Below are 17,190 nucleotides of genomic sequence, written 5' to 3'. Positions count from 1 at the left end.
TCAGATAGTATTATTGACTCTCCTAGTGTAGTATGTTGATTCTTGAACACAGTTATTTTATGAGTCTTGGCCGTGGCCCTAAGCACTTTGTTTTCCAGTATTACCACCAGATACATAAATGCCACAGACACATGACTAGGTGAACCTTGTTCAGATTGTGACTTAGCTTTGCTAAAGTCCCCAGTCAGAGGTGTCCAGAGCTCTTAAGCACACTCTGTTTGCCTTGGATCACGACTTTAACCACTCAGTCTCAAGTTTGTAACTTGGACCTGCATGCCACAAGCACATGGTTAGGGACAGCTTGGTTTAGCCGCTTAGGCCTGGATTTTATTTCCTTGGGCCCTCCTATCCATTGATGCTCAAAGCCTTGGATCCTTTTTTACCCTTGCCTTTTGGTTTTAAGGGCTCGTGGCTTTTTCTATTGCTCCTTCTCTTTTTTTTTTTTGAGACTGCTTTTTCTTGCTTCAAGAATCAATTTCATGATTTTTCAGATCACCAATAATATTTTTCGTGTTCCTCATTCTTTCAGGAGCCAATATTCATCAAATTCAAAGTACAAGTTATGCACTGTTCAAGCATTCATTCAGAGAACAAAAAGTATTGCCACCACACATAATTAATTATAATTTTTATTATTAAGAACTCGAAAAATATAGATTACTTCTTTATTCTAAAAAAATTCTACTACTTTATTCATGCCTGATGATGATGAGAAAAATAAATTATAGCTTAATTGGAAATAAAATCAAAATAGACATACTAATTACTACTAAATATCTCCTAAGGTAAATTTCTATAATAATACTATCACTAAGTTAAAGCAAAAAAATTGGAACTCAGCAACCTGTTGTTTTGAGGAGTAGATGTTCCTCTAATCTGTGGGGTGCTTTTCAAGGATTAATTTTTGGCGCTTTAGCTCCCTTAGATCACGCCCCTGCTCTTCCTGTTCCTTAAGCAGTTTGCAAAGCATGCTACTTTGATTGTTCTGTTCTTCCTTTATTTGGTCCATAGCTTCTTGCAATTTGGAAATAGAAGCCTCAAGATGTTCCCAATATTCGAATTGAGGCAGTTCTGGGAGGGCTTCTGATGAGCGGATAATTTGTACACTTTTTGGCATTGTTTTTAGTATGTTTTTGGTATGATCTAGTTAGTTTTTAGTATATTTTTATTAGTTTTTAGTTAAAATTCACTTTTTTGGACTTTACTATGAGTTTGTGTGTTTTTCTGTGATTTCAGGTATTTTCTGGCTGAAATTGAGGGACCTGAGCAAAAATCTGATTCAGAGACCAAAAAGGACTGCAGATGTTGTTGGATTCTGACCTCCCTGCACTCGAAGTGGATTTTCTGGAGCTACAGAAGCCCAATTGGCGCGCTCTCAACGGCGTTGGAAAGTAGACATCCTGGGCTTTCCAGCAATATATGATAGTCCATACTTTGCCCAAGCTTTGATGGCCCAAACCGGCGTTCAAAGTCACCTCAAGAAATCCCAGTGTTAAACGCTGGAACTGGCACCCAAATGGGAGTTAAACGCCCAAACTGGCACCAAAGCTGGCGTTTAACTCCAAGAAGAGTCTCTACACGAAAAATGCTTCATTGCTCAGCCCAAGCACACACCAAGTGGGCCCGGAAGTGGATTTTTATGTCATTTACTCATTTCTGTACACCTTAGGCTACTAGTTTTCTATAAGTAGGACCTTTTACTATTGTATTAAACATCTTCGGATCTTTGGAACCTTTTTCTTTAGATCTTTTGATCACTTTGGGAGGCTGGCCATTCGGCCATGCCTAGACCTTGTTCTTATGTATTTTCAACGGTGGAGCCTCTACACTCCATAGATTAAGGTGTGGAGCTCTGCTGTACCTCGAGTATTAATGCAATTACTATTGTTCTTCCATTCAATTTCGCTTGTTCTTTGTCCAAGATATCACTTGTTCTTCAACTTGATGAAGGTGATGATTGACGCCCATCACCATTCTCACTCATGAACAAGGTGACTGACAACCATTCTTGTTCTACAAGCATCTGAGGCTTAGTGAATATCTCTTGGATTTTTGGTTTCACGATGCATGGTTGATCGCCTGACAACCGAGTGCTCGCCTGACAAACGAGCCAACCATTCCGTGAGATCAGAGTCTTCGTGGTATAGGCAAGAACTGATGGCAGCATTCAAGAGAATCCGGAAGGTCTAACCTTGTTAGTGGTATTCTGAGTAGGATTCAATGACTGAATGACTGTGACGTGCTTCAAACTCCTGAGGTCGGGGCGTTAGTGACAGACGCAAAAGAATCACTGGATTCTATTCCGGCCTGATTGAGAACCGACAGATGAATTCCGCTATGACTGTGACAGGGCATACGCAATCGCTTTCAATGAGAGGATGGGAGGTAGCCACTGACAACGGTGAAACCCTACATGAGCTTGCCATGGAAAGGAGTAAGAAGGATTGGATGAAGACAGTAGGAAAGCAGAGAGACAGAAGGGAAGGCATCTTCATGCGCTTATCTGAAGTTCCTACCAATGAATTACATAAGTATCACTATCTTTATCTTTTATGTTATTTTCGTTCATCACCATATATATTTGAGTTTACCTGACTAAGATTTACAAGATGACCATAGCTTGCTTCAATACTAACATTCTCCGTGGGATCGACCCTTACTCACGTAAGGTATTACTTGGACGACCCAGTGCACTTGCTGGTTAGTTGTGCGAAGTTGTGTATTGCCATGGTATTGAGCTACCACGTTTTTGGAGCCATTACCTGGGATTATGAGAGTTGTGAAAAAGTATTGTTCACAATTTCGTGCACCAAGTTTTTGGCGCCGTTGCCGGGGATTGTTCAAGTTTTGAGCAAGCTTTTGGTAATAATGCCAGGGATTGTTCAGTTTGGACAACTGACGGTTCATCTTGTTGCTTAGATTAGGTATTTTTTTTCGGAATTCTTGAAGATGAATTCTAGAGTTTCATGATGATTTGTTGAAATCTGGCTGGCTGAGAAGCCATGTCTAATTTCATTGGACCGAGGTTTCAACTTATCATCACAAGAGCTTGATGATTTTTATCAATCTTGCTTTTGGAGCAGTGATATGCTAAGGCTTGGCTGGCCTTTGGCCATGTCTAGTGTTTTGGACCGAAGCTTTCTTTGAAAGCTTGGCTGGCTGTGAAGCCATGTCTAATTCCTGGACCGGAGTCTTAGACTAGCATTGCACTGATTCCTGGGATTCTCATTAAGAATTTTGATACCTTTTTCCACTTAATTTTCGAAAAACACAAAAAAAAAATCAAAAAAATCATAAAAACCAAAAATATTTGATGTTTCTTGCTTAAGTCTAGTGTCTCATCTTAAGTTTGGTGTCAATAGCATGCGTTCATTCATGTGTCTTAAGGATCTTCAAGTAATTCTTGATGATTTCTTACTCTGATCTTTGAATTCTTTTGGCTTGAGTGTTTATGTGTCTCATATAGTGTTAGTAGTATACAAACTGCTAAGTTTGGTGTTTTGCATGCATTGTTATTTGATTCTTGTTGCATTTTGATTATTAAAAACCCAAAAATATTTTTAATTTGTGTCTTTTCAAGTCAATAATACAAAGAATTGAAGACTCAGAACATGCTGCAGAGGAATTATACAGAAAAAGCTGAGCATTCAAAAATGCCCAGTGAAGAAGACAGACTGGCGTTTAAACGCCAGCCAGGGCACCTGGTTGGGCGTTTAACGCCCAAAGAGGTAGCATTTTGGGCGTTAAACGCCAGAATGTATACCATTCTGGGCGTTTAACGCCAGGATGGTGCTAGGGGGAAGATTTTGTTTTCAAAATCAATTTTTTTTCAAGTTTTCAAAGTTTTTCAAAATCAAATCTTTTTCAAATCATATCTTTTCAATCAAATGTTTTCAAAATCAATTTCTTTCCTTTTTCAAAGATACTTACTAACAATTAATGATTTGATTGAACATTTTTTGCCTTTTCTGTTGAGGAAGGTTTTATGTTTGAATCATATCTTTTCTTGTTAGGCAAGTCATTAATTTTCAAAATCAAATCTTTTAAAATTGTTTTCAAAACATATCTTTTAAAATTGTTTTCAAATCATATCTTCTCAATCACATTTTTTTAAAACCAATCATATCTTCTTAACCTCATCTTTTTCAAAATAGTTTTCAATCAAATCTTTTTGATTTCTAATTTCAAAATCTTTTTCAAAAATCACTTGATTTCTTTTCCACTTTCAATTTTCGAAAATTATCAATCAATTTTTAAAATGTTTTTTAACATCTTTCTAATTAATTTTCGAAAATCCTCTTCCCTCTTTCCCATATCCTTCTATTTATGGAGTACTACTCCTCCTTAATGCACAATTCGAACCCTATCTCATCAAGTTCGAATTCTTCTACCTTCTTTCTTCTATTTTTCTTTTCCTCTGACACTTCAAGGAATCTCTATACTGTGACATAGAGGATTCCACATTTTCTTTTTCTCTTCTCTTTCATATGAGCAGGAGCAGAGACAAAGGCATTCTTGTTGAAGCTGACCCTGAACCTGAGAGAACCTTGAAGCGAAAGCTAAGAGAAGCCAAGGCACAACTCTCTTTAGAGGACCTGACCGAATTCTTCAAAGGAGAAGAACACATGGCAGCCGAAAACAACAACAATGCCAACAATGCAAGAAAGGTGCTGGGTGACTTCACTGCACCTACTCCTGATTTCTATGGGAGAAGCATCTCTATCCCTGCCATTGGAGCAAACAACTTTGAGCTTAAGCCTCAATTAGTTTCTCTAATGCAACAGAATTGCAAGTTCCATGGACTTCCAATGGAAGATCCTCATCAGTTCTTAGCTGAATTCTTGCAAATCTGTGACACAGTCAAGACTAATGGGGTTGACCCTGAGGTCTATAGACTGATGCTATTCCCTTTTGCTGTAAGAGACAGAGCTAGAATATGGTTGGATTCTCAACCTAAAGAAAGCCTGGACTCTTGGGAAAAGCTAGTCAATGCCTTCTTGGCAAAGTTCTTTCCACCTCAAAGATGGAGTAAGCTTAGAGTGGAAGTCCAAACCTTCAGACAGAAGGATGGAGAATCCCTCTATGAAGCTTGGGAAAGATACAAACAATTAATCAGAAGATGTCCCTCAGACATGCTTTCTGAATGGAGCATCATAGGTATTTTCTATGATGGTCTCTCTGAACTATCCAAGATGTCTTTGGATAGCTCTGCTGGAGGATCTCTTCATCTGAAGAAGACGCCTACAGAGGCTCAGGAACTAATTGAAATGGTTGCAAATAACCAATTCATGTACACTTCTGAAAGGAATCCTGTGAACAATGGGACTAGTCAGAAGAAAGGAGTTCTTGAGATTGACACTCTGAATGCCATACTGGCTCAGAATAAGATATTGACTCAACAAGTCAATTTGATTTCTCAAAGTCTGTCTGGAATGCAAAATGCACCTGGCAGTACTAAGGAAGCTTTATCTGAGGAAGAAGCTTATGATCCTGAGAACCCTTCAATGGAAGAGGTGAATTACCTAGGAGAACCCTATGGAAACACCTATAATTCTTCATGGAGAAATCACCCAAATTTCTCATGGAAGAATCAAGAGAGACCTCAACAAGGTTTCAATAACAATAATGGTGGAAGAAACAGGCTTGGCAACAACAAGCCTTTTCCATCATCTTCTCAGCAACAGACAGAGAGTTCTAAGCAGAATACCTCTGACTTAGCAACAATGGTCTCTGATCTAATCAAAACCACTCAAAGTTTCATGAATGAAACAAGGTCCTCCATTAGGAATTTGGAAGGACAAGTGGATCAGCTGAGTAAGAAAGTTACTGAACTCCCTCCTAGTACTCTCCCAAGTAATACAGAAGAAAATCCAAAAGGAGAGTGCAAAGCCATAAACATGGCCGAATATGGAGAGGAAAGAGAGGAGGTGGACGCCACTGAGGAAGACCTCAATGGGCGTGCACCAATCTCCTCTGAGTTCCCCAATGAGGAACCATGGGAATCTGAGGCTCAAAATGAGACCATAGAGATTCCATTGGACTTACTTCTGCCTTTCATGAGCTCTGATGAGTATTCTTCCTCTGAAGAGAATGAGTATGTCACTGAAGAGCAAGTTGCTAAATATCTTGGAGCAATCATGAAGCTAAATGACAAGTTATTTGGAAATGAGACTTGGGGAGATGAACCCCCTTTGCTCACCAAAGAACTGGATGACTTGTCTAGGCAGAAACTGCCTCAAAAGAGGCAGGATCCTGGGAAGTTTTCTATACCTTGCACCATAGGCACCATGACCTTCAAGAAGGCCTTGTGTGACTTAGGGTCAAGTGTAAACCTCATGCCCCTCTCTGTAATGGAGAAATTAGGGATCTTTGAGGTACAAGCTGCAAGAATCTCATTGGAAATGGCAGACAACTCAAGAAAACAAGCTCATGGACTTGTAGAGAATGTTTTGGTAAAAGTTGAAGACCATTACATTCCTACTGATTTCATTGTCCTAGAGACTGGGAAGTGCATGGATGAATCCATCATCCTTGGTAGACCCTTCCTAGCCACAGCAAAGGCTGTGATTGATGTTGATAGAGGAGAGTTGATCATTCAAGTGAATGAAGAATCCTTGGTGTTTAAGGCCCAAGGACATCCCTCTATCATCATGGAGAGGAAGCATGAAGAGCTTCTCTCAAAACAGAGCCAAGCAGAGCCCCCACAGTCAAACTCTAAGTTTGGTGTTGGGAGGCCACAACCAAACTCTAAGTTTGGTGTTGAACCCCCACATTCAAACTCTAAGTTTGGCGTTGGGAGGTTCCAACACGGTTCTGCGTATTTCTGAGGCTCCATGGGAGTCCTCTATCAAGCTAATGACATTAAAGAAGCGCTTGTTGGGAGGCAACCCAATGTTTTATAGTTAACTATTTTCTTTTGTTATTTTATCTTTTTTTGTAGGTTGATGATCATGAGAAGTCACAAAAACAATGAAAAAAGCAAAAACAGAATAAAAAACAGGAAGAAAAATAGCACACCCTGGAGGAAGATGCTGCTGGCGTTTAAACGCCAGTAAGCCTAGCAGTTGGGCGTTTAACGCCCAGTCTGGCACCATTCTGGGCGTTTAACGCCAGAAAGGGTCACTAGACTGGCGTTAAACGCCAGAAAAGGGCTAGAACCTGGCGTTAAACGCCAGGAATGGGCACCATCCCGGCGTTTAACGCCAGAAATGGCTCAAAACGTGAATTTTGATGCCATTTGGTGCAGGGATGACTTTTCCTTGACACCACAGGATCTGTGGACCCCACAGGACCCCACCACCATTCTCTCTCTTCTTCCCCCATTCACCAATCACCTCAACACCTCTTCCCCAAAAAACCCTTCACCTATCAAATCCCATCTTTCTCTTCACCACTCACATCCATCCTTCATAAAACCCCACCAACCTCACCCTTCAAATTCAAACCACTTTCCCTCCCAAACCCACCCATAATGGCCGAACCATTACCCCCTCTCTCCTATATATACCCTTCTTCAACCCTTCATTTTCACACAACCTACACACCACTTCTCCCCCTCTTTGGCCGAACACACCACCATCTCCCTCTTCTTCATTTCTTCTTCTTCTACTCTCTTCTTTCTTCTTTTGCTCGAGGACGAGCAAACATTTTAAGTTTGGTGTGGTAAAAGCGTTGCTTTTTCATAACTATTATGGCATCCAAGGCCGGAGAAACCTCTAGAAAGAGGAAAGGGAAGGCAAAAGCTTCCACCTCCGAGTCATGGGAGATGGATAGATTCCTCTCAAGGGTGCATCAAGTCCACTTCTATGAAGTTGTGGCCTTGAAGAAGGTGATCCCCGAGGTCCCCTTTTCACTCAAAAAGGGTGAATATCCGGAGATCCGACATGAGATCCGAAGAAGAGGTTGGGAAGTTCTTACCAACCCCATTCAACAAGTCGGAATCTTGATGGTTCAAGAGTTCTATACCAATGCATGGATCACCAAGAACCATGACCAAAGTGTGAACCCGAATCCAAAGAATTATCTCACTATGGTTCGGGGGAAATACTTGGATTTTAGTCCGAAGAGTGTGAGGGTGGCGTTCAACTTGCCTATGATGCAAGGAGATGAGCATCCTTATACAAGAAGGGTCAACTTTGATCAAAGGTTGGACCAAGTCCTCACAATCATATGTGAAGAGGGCGCACAATGGAAGCAAGATTCAAGAGGAAAGCCGGTTCAATTGAGAAGGCATGACCTCAAGCCCATGGCTAGAGGATGGTTAGAGTTCATACAACACTCAATCATTCCCACTAGCAACTGGTCCGAAGTTACCATAGACTGGGCTATCATGATCCATAGCATCATGATTGGAGAAGAAGTGGAAGTTCATGAGGTCATAGCCCAAGAACTCTACAAGGTGGCGGATAAGTCCTCTACCTTAGCAAGGTTAGCCTTTCCTCACCTCATTTGTCACCTCTGTTATTCAGTTGGAGTTGACATAGAGGGAGACATCACCATTGATGAGGATAAGCCCATTACCAAGAAAAAGATGGAGCACACAAGAGACCCCTCTCATCATGAGATCCCTGAGATGCCTCAAGGGATGCACTTTCCCCCACAAAACTATTGGGAGCAACTAAACACCTCCCTAGGAGAGTTGAGTTCCAACATGGGACAATTAAGGGTGGAGCATCAAGAACACTCCATCATCCTTCATGAAATTAGAGAAGACCAAAGAATCATGAGGGAGGAGCAACAAAGACAAGGAAGAGACATTGAGGAGCTCAAGCACTCCATAGGACCTTCAAGAGGAAGGAAGAGCTGCCATCACTAAGGTGGACCCGTTCCTTGATTTCCTTGTTCTTTATTCTTCTGTTTTTCGAATTTTAGTGCTTATGTTTATCCATGTTTGTGTCTTGTGATCATTAGTATCTTAGTGTCTATGCCTTAAAGTTATGAATGTCCTATGAATCCATCACCTTTCTTAAATAAATCGTTCTTAATTGAAAAAAAGAAAAAGAATTGCATGAATTTTAAATTTTATAACAGTTTAATTATCTTGATGTGGTGGCATTACTTCTGTTCTCTGAATGTATGCTTGAACAGTGCATATGTCTTTTGAATTTGTGGTTCATGAATGTTGGCTCTTGAAAGAATGATGAAAAAGGAGATATGTTACTGAGGATCTGAAAAATCATTAAAAATGATTCTTGAAGCAAGAAAAAGCAGTGAATACAAAAAAAAAAGAGAGAAAGAAAAGAAGAAAGAAAAAAAAGAAAGAAATAAAGTTGTGATCCAAGGCAATAGGAGTGTGCTTAAGAACCCTGGACACCTCTAATTGGGGACTTTAGCAAAGCTGAGTCACAATCTGAAAAGGTTCACCCAATTATGTGTCTGTGGCATGTATGTATCCGGTGGTAATACTGGAAGACAGAGTGCTTTGGGCCACGGCCAAGACTCATAAAGTAGCTGTGTTCAAGAATCATCATACTTAACTAGGAGAATCATTAACACTATCTGAATTCTAAGTTCCTAAAGAAGCCAATCATTCTGAATTTCAAAGGATAGAGTGAGATGCCAAAACTATTCAGAGGCAAAAAGTTAAAAGCCCCGCTCATCTAATTCATACTGATCTTCATAGATGTTTTTGGAGTTCATTGCATATTCTCTTCTTTTTATCCTATTTGATATTCAGTTGCTTGGGGACAAGCAACAATTTAAGTTTGGTGTTGTGATGAGCGGATAATTTGTACACTTTTTGGCATTGTTTTTAGTATGTTTTTGGTATGATCTAGTTAGTTTTTAGTATATTTTTATTAGTTTTTAGTTAAAATTCACTTTTCTGGACTTTACTATGAGTTTGTGTGTTTTTCTGTGATTTCAGGTATTTTCTGGCTGAAATTGAGGGACCTGAGCAAAAATCTGATTCAGAGACCAAAAAGGACTGCAGATGCTGTTGGATTCTGACCTCCCTGCACTCGAAGTGGATTTTCTGGAGCTACAGAAGCCCAATTGGCGCGCTCTCAACGGCGTTGGAAAGTAGACATCCTGGGCTTTCCAGCAATATATGATAGTCCATACTTTGCCCAAGATTTGATGGCCCAAATCGGCGTTCAAAGTCACCTCAAGAAATCCCAGCGTTAAACGCTGGAACTGGCACCCAAATGGGAGTTAAACGCCCAAACTGGCACCAAAGCTGGAGTTTAACTCCAAGAAGAGTCTCTACACGAAAAATGCTTCATTGCTCAGCCCAAGCACACACCAAGTGGGCCTGGAAGTGGATTTTTATGTCATTTACTCATTTCTGTACACCTTAGGCTACTAGTTTTCTATAAGTAGGACCTTTTACTATTGTATTAAACATCTTCGGATCTTTGGAACCTTTTTCTTTAGATCTTTTGATCACTTTGGGAGGCTGGCCATTCGGCCATGCCTAGACCTTGTTCTTATGTATTTTCAACGGTGGAGCCTCTACACACCATAGATTAAGGTGTGGAGCTCTGCTGTACCTCGAGTATTAATGCAATTACTATTGTTCTTCCATTCAATTTCGCTTGTTCTTTGTCCAAGATATCACTTGTTCTTCAACTTGATGAAGGTGATGATTGACGCCCATCACCATTCTCACTCATGAACAAGGTGACTGACAACCATTCTTGTTCTACAAGCATCTGAGGCTTAGTGAATATCTCTTGGATTTCTGGTTGCACGATGCATGGTTGATCGCCTGACAACCGAGTGCTCGCCTGACAAACGAGCCAACCATTCCGTGAGATCAGAGTCTTCGTGGTATAGGCAAGAACTGATGGCAGCATTCAAGAGAATCCGGAAGGTCTAACCTTGTCTGTGGTATTCTGAGTAGGATTCAATGACTGAATGACTGTGACGTGCTTCAAACTCCTGAGGGCGGGGCGTTAGTGACAGACGCAAAAGAATCACTGGATTCTATTCCGGCCTGATTGAGAACCGACAGATGAATTCCGCTATGACTGTGACAGGGCATATGCAATCGCTTTCAATGAGAGGATGGGAGGTAGCCACTGACAACGGTGAAACCCTACATGAGCTTGCCATGGAAAGGAGTAAGAAGGATTGGATGAAGACAGTAGGAAAGCAGAGAGACGGAAGGGAAGGCATCTTCATGCGCTTATCTGAAGTTCCTACCAATGAATTACATAAGTATCACTATCTTTATCTTTTATGTTATTTTCATTCATCACCATATATATTTGAGTTTACCTGACTAAGATTTACAAGATGACCATAGCTTGCTTCAATACAAACAATCTCCGTGGGATCGACCCTTACTCACGTAAGGTATTACTTGGACGACCCAGTGCACTTGCTGGTTAGTTGTGCGAAGTTGTGTAATGCCATGGTATTGAGCTACCACGTTTTTGGAGCCATTACCTGGGATTATGAGAGTTGTGAAAAAGTATTGTTCACAATTTCGCGCACCAGCTTCCTGTGCTCTCCTCTTGGCTGAATCATCTTGTTGCTGTTGTCTGACTATTGATATTCCAGTGATTGGCCTCTCAACTGGAATATACTCTGTTATTCCCATCTTCACTCCGGCATCTTTGCAGAGCATAGAAATTAAGCTTGGATAGGCCAATTTGGCGTCCTTGGAATTCCTGTTTGCTATTTTGTATAGCTCACATGAGATCAGTTGATGGACTTCTACCTCTTTTCCCAACATGATGCAATGAATCATGACAGCTCTTTTGATGGTAACTTCAGAACGGTTGCTGGTGGGCAATATGGAACGCCCAATGAAATCCAGCCAGCCTCTGGCTACTGGTTTTAGATCTTCTCTTTTGAGTTGAATTGGGGTGCCAGTGGTGCTGGTAGTCCACCTGGCTTCAGGGATGCATATATCCTCTAGAATCTTGTCTAGACCTTTATTTACCCTCATCATTCTCTTGTTAAAGGAGTCTGGGTCATCTTTCAGTTGAGGAATCTTAAATATCTCCCTGATCTTGTCAGGATGAGTATGAACAATCTTTCCTCTGACTAAGGTCTGATGGTCATAGAGAGCAGCTCCAATTATTCTCTGCCTGTCTGTCTGCCATAGATTAGCATAGAACTCCTGAACCATGTTTCTTCCCACTTTCGTTTCAGGATTGGTCAGAATTTCCCAATTCCTGATTCGAATTTGCTCTTGAATCTCTTGATATTCATCTTCTTTCAGATCAAATTTGACTTCCGGGATCACTGATCTGTGACTCATTATTTTGTAGTAATGGTCTGAATGTTCTTTAGTTAAGAACTTCCCTTGATTCCAAAGTGGCTTTGGAGCACTCTCTTTCTTGTCCCTTGGGGTGGGTTGTTTTCCTTTAGGGGCCATGATCTTAATGAGTATGTTTTTTTTTTTTGTGATCACGGATAACCACACCAAACTTAGAGCTTTGCTTGTCCTCAAGCAAAAGAGAAGAAAGGAGAGGGATAGGAAGAGAGCAATTGTTGCAGGGTGATGATGAGTGGGGCGCCGAACTCAATATATGGGGAGGGGGGTGGGAAATTTCGAAAATAAGAAAAGGATAAGATAGAAGATATGATTTATAAAAGATAGATATGATAAGAAAAAGATATAGTTTAAAAAGAGAAAGATATGAATAATATTTAAAAAGATAGATTTGAATTTTTAATTTTGAAAAAGATTTTTAAAGAGATAATTGAGTTTTGAAATCAAATTTTAAAAGAGTTGGATTGGATTGAAAAATAATTTGTCTTTATGGATTAAGATACATTTGATATTTTTGAAAAAGGGATTTTAGAAATTAGGATTTTTAGAACACTAATTTGATTTGAGGAATGATAATTTGAAATATGTTTATGCAAGAAATCATGAATTGAAACATAAAAAATTAGAAAATTTGTAAAGAGAAATGAATTTTACCTCCTCCCCACCATCCTGGCGTTAAACGCCCAACTGCTACATGGTTTGGGCGTTTAACGCCCAAATGTTGCTTCTCCTGGGCGTTCAACGCCCAGCTGATGCATCTTTCTGGCGTTGAACGCCAGGAAGTCCTTTGTCACTGGGCGTTTTTCTGAACGCCCAGGATGCTGTCAATCTGGCGTTAAACGCCCAGAAGGTGCTTCTTTCTGGCGTTTAACGCCCAGAAGATGCTCCTTTCTGGCGTTTAACGCCCAGATGGCTACCCTTACTGGCGTTGAACGCCCATGGGTGCTTCTTTTGGGCGTTCAACGCCCAAAATGTTTCTTACTGGCTTTTTCACGCCAGTGAGCTTCCAATTTCCCTTATAACTCTGTGAATCCAATCAATTGCTATTTTACCTTTGAAGATACTTTGACATATACCTGTAAAAATCAATTAATTAATCAATACGAATAAAATTAAATTTTGTGATTGGCTGGGTTGCCTCAGCAAGCGCTTCTTATTGAGCTCTAATCAAGTCTCATTTTTGAGCATTCTTGCTCAAAATTGCCTTCAAGATAATGTTTGACTCTTTGTCCATTAACAATGAATTTTTTGTTAGAGTCATTATCCTGAAGCTCTATGTATCCATATGGTGATACGTTTGTAATGACATATGGACCTCTCCACCGGGATTTTAATTTCCCTGGGAATAATTTGAGCCTAGAATTAAATAGCAGAACTTTCTGCCCCGGCTCAAAGACTCTGGATGACAATTTCTTATCATGCCATCTTTTCGCTTTCTCTTTGTAAATCTTTACATTTTCGAAAGCATTGAGTCTAAATTCCTCTAGCTCATTTAACTGGAGCAATCGTTTTTCTCCAGCTAACTTGGCATCAAGGTTTAGGAATCTGGTTGCCCAATAGGCCTTGTGTTCCAGTTCCACTGGCAAGTGACATGCCTTTCCATACACAAGCTGGTATGGAGAGGTCCCTATAGGGGTCTTGAATGCTGTTCTGTATGCCCACAGAGCATCATCCAAGCTTCTTGCCCAATCCCTTCTACGATTAATTATAGTCCGTTCCAGGATTCTTTTGAGTTCTCTATTTGAGACTTCAGCTTGCCCATTAGTTTGCGGATGATATGGAGTAGCTACCCTGTGGCTAACTCCATAACGAACCAGAGCAGCATAAAGCTGTTTATTGCAGAAATGAGTGCCCCCATCACTGATTAACACTCTGGGGATACCAAATCTGCTGAAGATGTGTTTCTGGAGGAATTTTAACACTGTTTTAGTGTCATTGGTGGGTGTTGCAATAGCCTCCACCCATTTGGATACATAATCCACTGCCACCAGAATATAAGTGTTTGAGTATGATGGTGGGAAGGGTCCCATGAAGTCAATGCCCCATACATCAAACAACTCAATTTCCAAGATCCCTTGCTGAGGCATGGCGTAACTGTGAGGTAGATTGCCAGATCTTTGGCAACTGTCACAATTAAGTACATACACTCGGGAGTCTTTATAGAGAGTAGGCCAGTAGAAGCCACTTTGGAGGACTCTTGTGGCTGTTCGCTCACTTCCAAAATGTCCTCCATACTGTGATCCATGGCAGTGCCATAGGATCTTCTGTGCTTCTTCCTTAGGCACACATCTACGAATTACTCCGTCTGCACATCTCTTAAAGAGATACGGCTCATCCCAAAGATAATACTTTGCATCCGTGATCAGCTTCTTTATTTGCTGTCTACTGTACTCTTTGGGTATAAATCTCACTGCCTTGTAGTTTGCAATGTCTGCAAACCATGGCACTTCCTGGATGGCAAAGAGTTGCTCATCCGGAAAGGTTTCAGAGATCTCAGTGAGAGGGAGGGACGCCCCTTCTACTGGTTCTATTCGGGACAGGTGGTCTGCTACCTGATTTTCTGTCCCTTTTCTGTCTCTTATTTCTATATCAAACTCTTGCAGAAGCAACACCCATCTTATAAGTCTGGGTTTTGAATCCTGCTTTGTGAGTAGATATTTAAGAGCAGCATGATCAGTGTACACAATCACCTTTGATCCTACTAAATAGGATCTGAATTTGTCAATGGCGTAAACCACTGCAAGTAGCTCTTTTTCTGTGGTTGTGTAATTCTTCTGAGCGTCATTTAGAACACGACTGGCATAGTAAATGACGTGCAGAAGCTTGTCATGCCTTTGTCCCAACACTGCACCAATGGCATGGTCACTGGCATCACACATTAGTTCAAATGGTAATGCCCAGTTTGGTGCAGAGATGATTGGTGCTGAGACCAATTTAGCTTTCAGGGTCTCAAATGCCTGCAGACACTCTTTATCAAAGATGAATGGCGTGTCAGCAGCTAGCAGGTTGCTTAGAGGTTTGGCGATTTTTGAAAAATCCTTTATAAACCTCCTATAGAATCCTGCATGCCCCAGAAAGCTTCTGATTGCCTTAACATTGGCAGGTGGTGGTAATTTTTCAATTACCTCTACTTTAGCTTGATCCACCTCTATCCCCTTGTTCGAGATTTTGTGCCCAAGGACAATTCCTTCAGTCACCATAAAGTGACACTTCTCCCAGTTTAAAACCAGGTTAGTCTCTTGGCATCTCTTTAGAACAAGTGCTAAATGGTTAAGGCAGGAGCTGAATGAGTCTCCAAACACTGAAAAGTCATCCATGAAGACTTCCAGAAATTTTTCCACCATATCAGAGAAAATTGAGAGCATGCACCTCTGAAAGTTTGCAGGTGCATTGCACAGGCCAAATGGCATCCTTCTGTATGCAAATACTCCAGATGGGCATGTGAATGCCGTTTTCTCCTGATCCTGGGGATCTACTGCAATTTGATTATAACCTGAGTATCCATCCAGGAAGCAGTAGTATTCATGACCTGCTAGTCTTTCTAGCATCTGGTCTATGAATGGTAAAGGAAAATGATCCTTTCTGGTAGCTGTATTGAGCCTTCTGTAATCAATACACATACGCCACCCAGTAACTGTTCTTATAGGAACCAGTTCATTTTTTTCATTATGAACCACTGTCATGCCACCTTTCTTAGGGACGACTTGGACAGGGCTCACCCAGGGACTGTCAGAAATAGGATAAATAATCCCAGCCTCTAGTAATTTAGTGACCTCTTTCTGCACTACTTCCTTCATGGCTGGGTTCAGCCGCCTTTGTGGTTGAACCACTGGCTTGGCGTCACCTTCCAGCAAGATCTTGTGCATGCATCTAGCTGGGCTAATGCCCTTAAGATCACTGATGGACCACCCAAGAGCTGTCTTGTGTGTCCTTAGCACTTGAATTAATGCTTCCTCTTCCTGTGGCTCTAAGGTAGAGCTTATGATTACAGGAAAGGTACCACCTTCTCCCAAGAATGCATATTTTAGGGAAGGTGGTAATGGTTTGAGCTCGGGTTTAGGAGGTTTCTCCTCTTCCTGAGGGATTTTCAGAGGTTCTACTATTTTCTCTAACTCCTCCAGATCAGGCTGAACGTCTTTAAAGATGTCCTCTAGCTCTGATTCGAGACTCTCAGCCATATTGACCTCTCTTGCCAGAGAGTCAATAATATCAACACTCATGCAGTCATTTGGGGTGTCTGGATGTTGCATGGCTTTGACAACATTCAACTTGAACTCCTCCTCATTGACTCTCAAGGTTACTTCCCCTTTTTGGACGTCAATGAGGGTTCGGCCAGTTGCTAGGAAAGGTCTTCCTAGAATGAGAGTTGCACTCTTGTGCTCCTCCATTTCCAGTACCACAAAGTCAGTAGGAAAGGCAAATGGCCCAACCTTGACAATCATGTCCTCAATCACACCTGATGGGTATTTAATGGAGCCATCAGCAAGTTGAAGACATATCCTGGTTGGTTTGATTTCTTCAGTTAAACCAAGCTTTCTGATAATAGATGCAGGTATTAGGTTGATACTTGCCCCAAGATCACATAAATCTTGCTTGGTGCAAGTGCCTTCTAATGTGCATGGTATCATAAAGCTCCCATGATCTTTAAGCTTCTCAGGTAAGCTTTTCAGAATGACTGCACTGCATTCTTCAGTGAGGTAGACTTTTTCAGTTTTCCTCCAATCCTTCTTATGACTTAAGATCTCTTTCATGAACTTAGCATAAGAGGGTATTTGCTCAAGTGCTTCTGCAAACGGAATCTTTATTTCAAGAGTCCTGAGATAGTCTGCAAAGCGGGCAAATTGCTTATCCTGTTCCGCTTGGCGGAGTTTTTGAGGATAAGGCATTTTGGCTTTGTATTCCTCAACCTTAGTTGCTGCAGGTTTATTACCTACAGAAGTGGGTTGGGAAGCCTTTTTAGAAGG

At 41.0% G+C, this 17,190-nt stretch overlaps 1 non-coding gene across 1 annotated transcript; it reads right to left on the bottom strand.

The window, feature by feature from the left end:
* Nucleotides 1-5,030: 5,030 nt before the first annotated feature.
* On the bottom strand, nt 5,031-5,138 carry LOC130964430 (small nucleolar RNA R71). The gene has a single exon (XR_009080524.1). It is a non-coding gene; the product is annotated as a small nucleolar RNA R71 (small nucleolar RNA).
* Nucleotides 5,139-17,190: the final 12,052 nt, after the last annotated feature.

This window comes from Arachis stenosperma, chromosome 2 (assembly GCF_014773155.1).
Source record: "Arachis stenosperma cultivar V10309 chromosome 2, arast.V10309.gnm1.PFL2, whole genome shotgun sequence".
NCBI lineage: Eukaryota > Viridiplantae > Streptophyta > Magnoliopsida > Fabales > Fabaceae > Arachis > Arachis stenosperma.
This window is presented reverse-complemented; position numbering and strand designations above follow the sequence as displayed.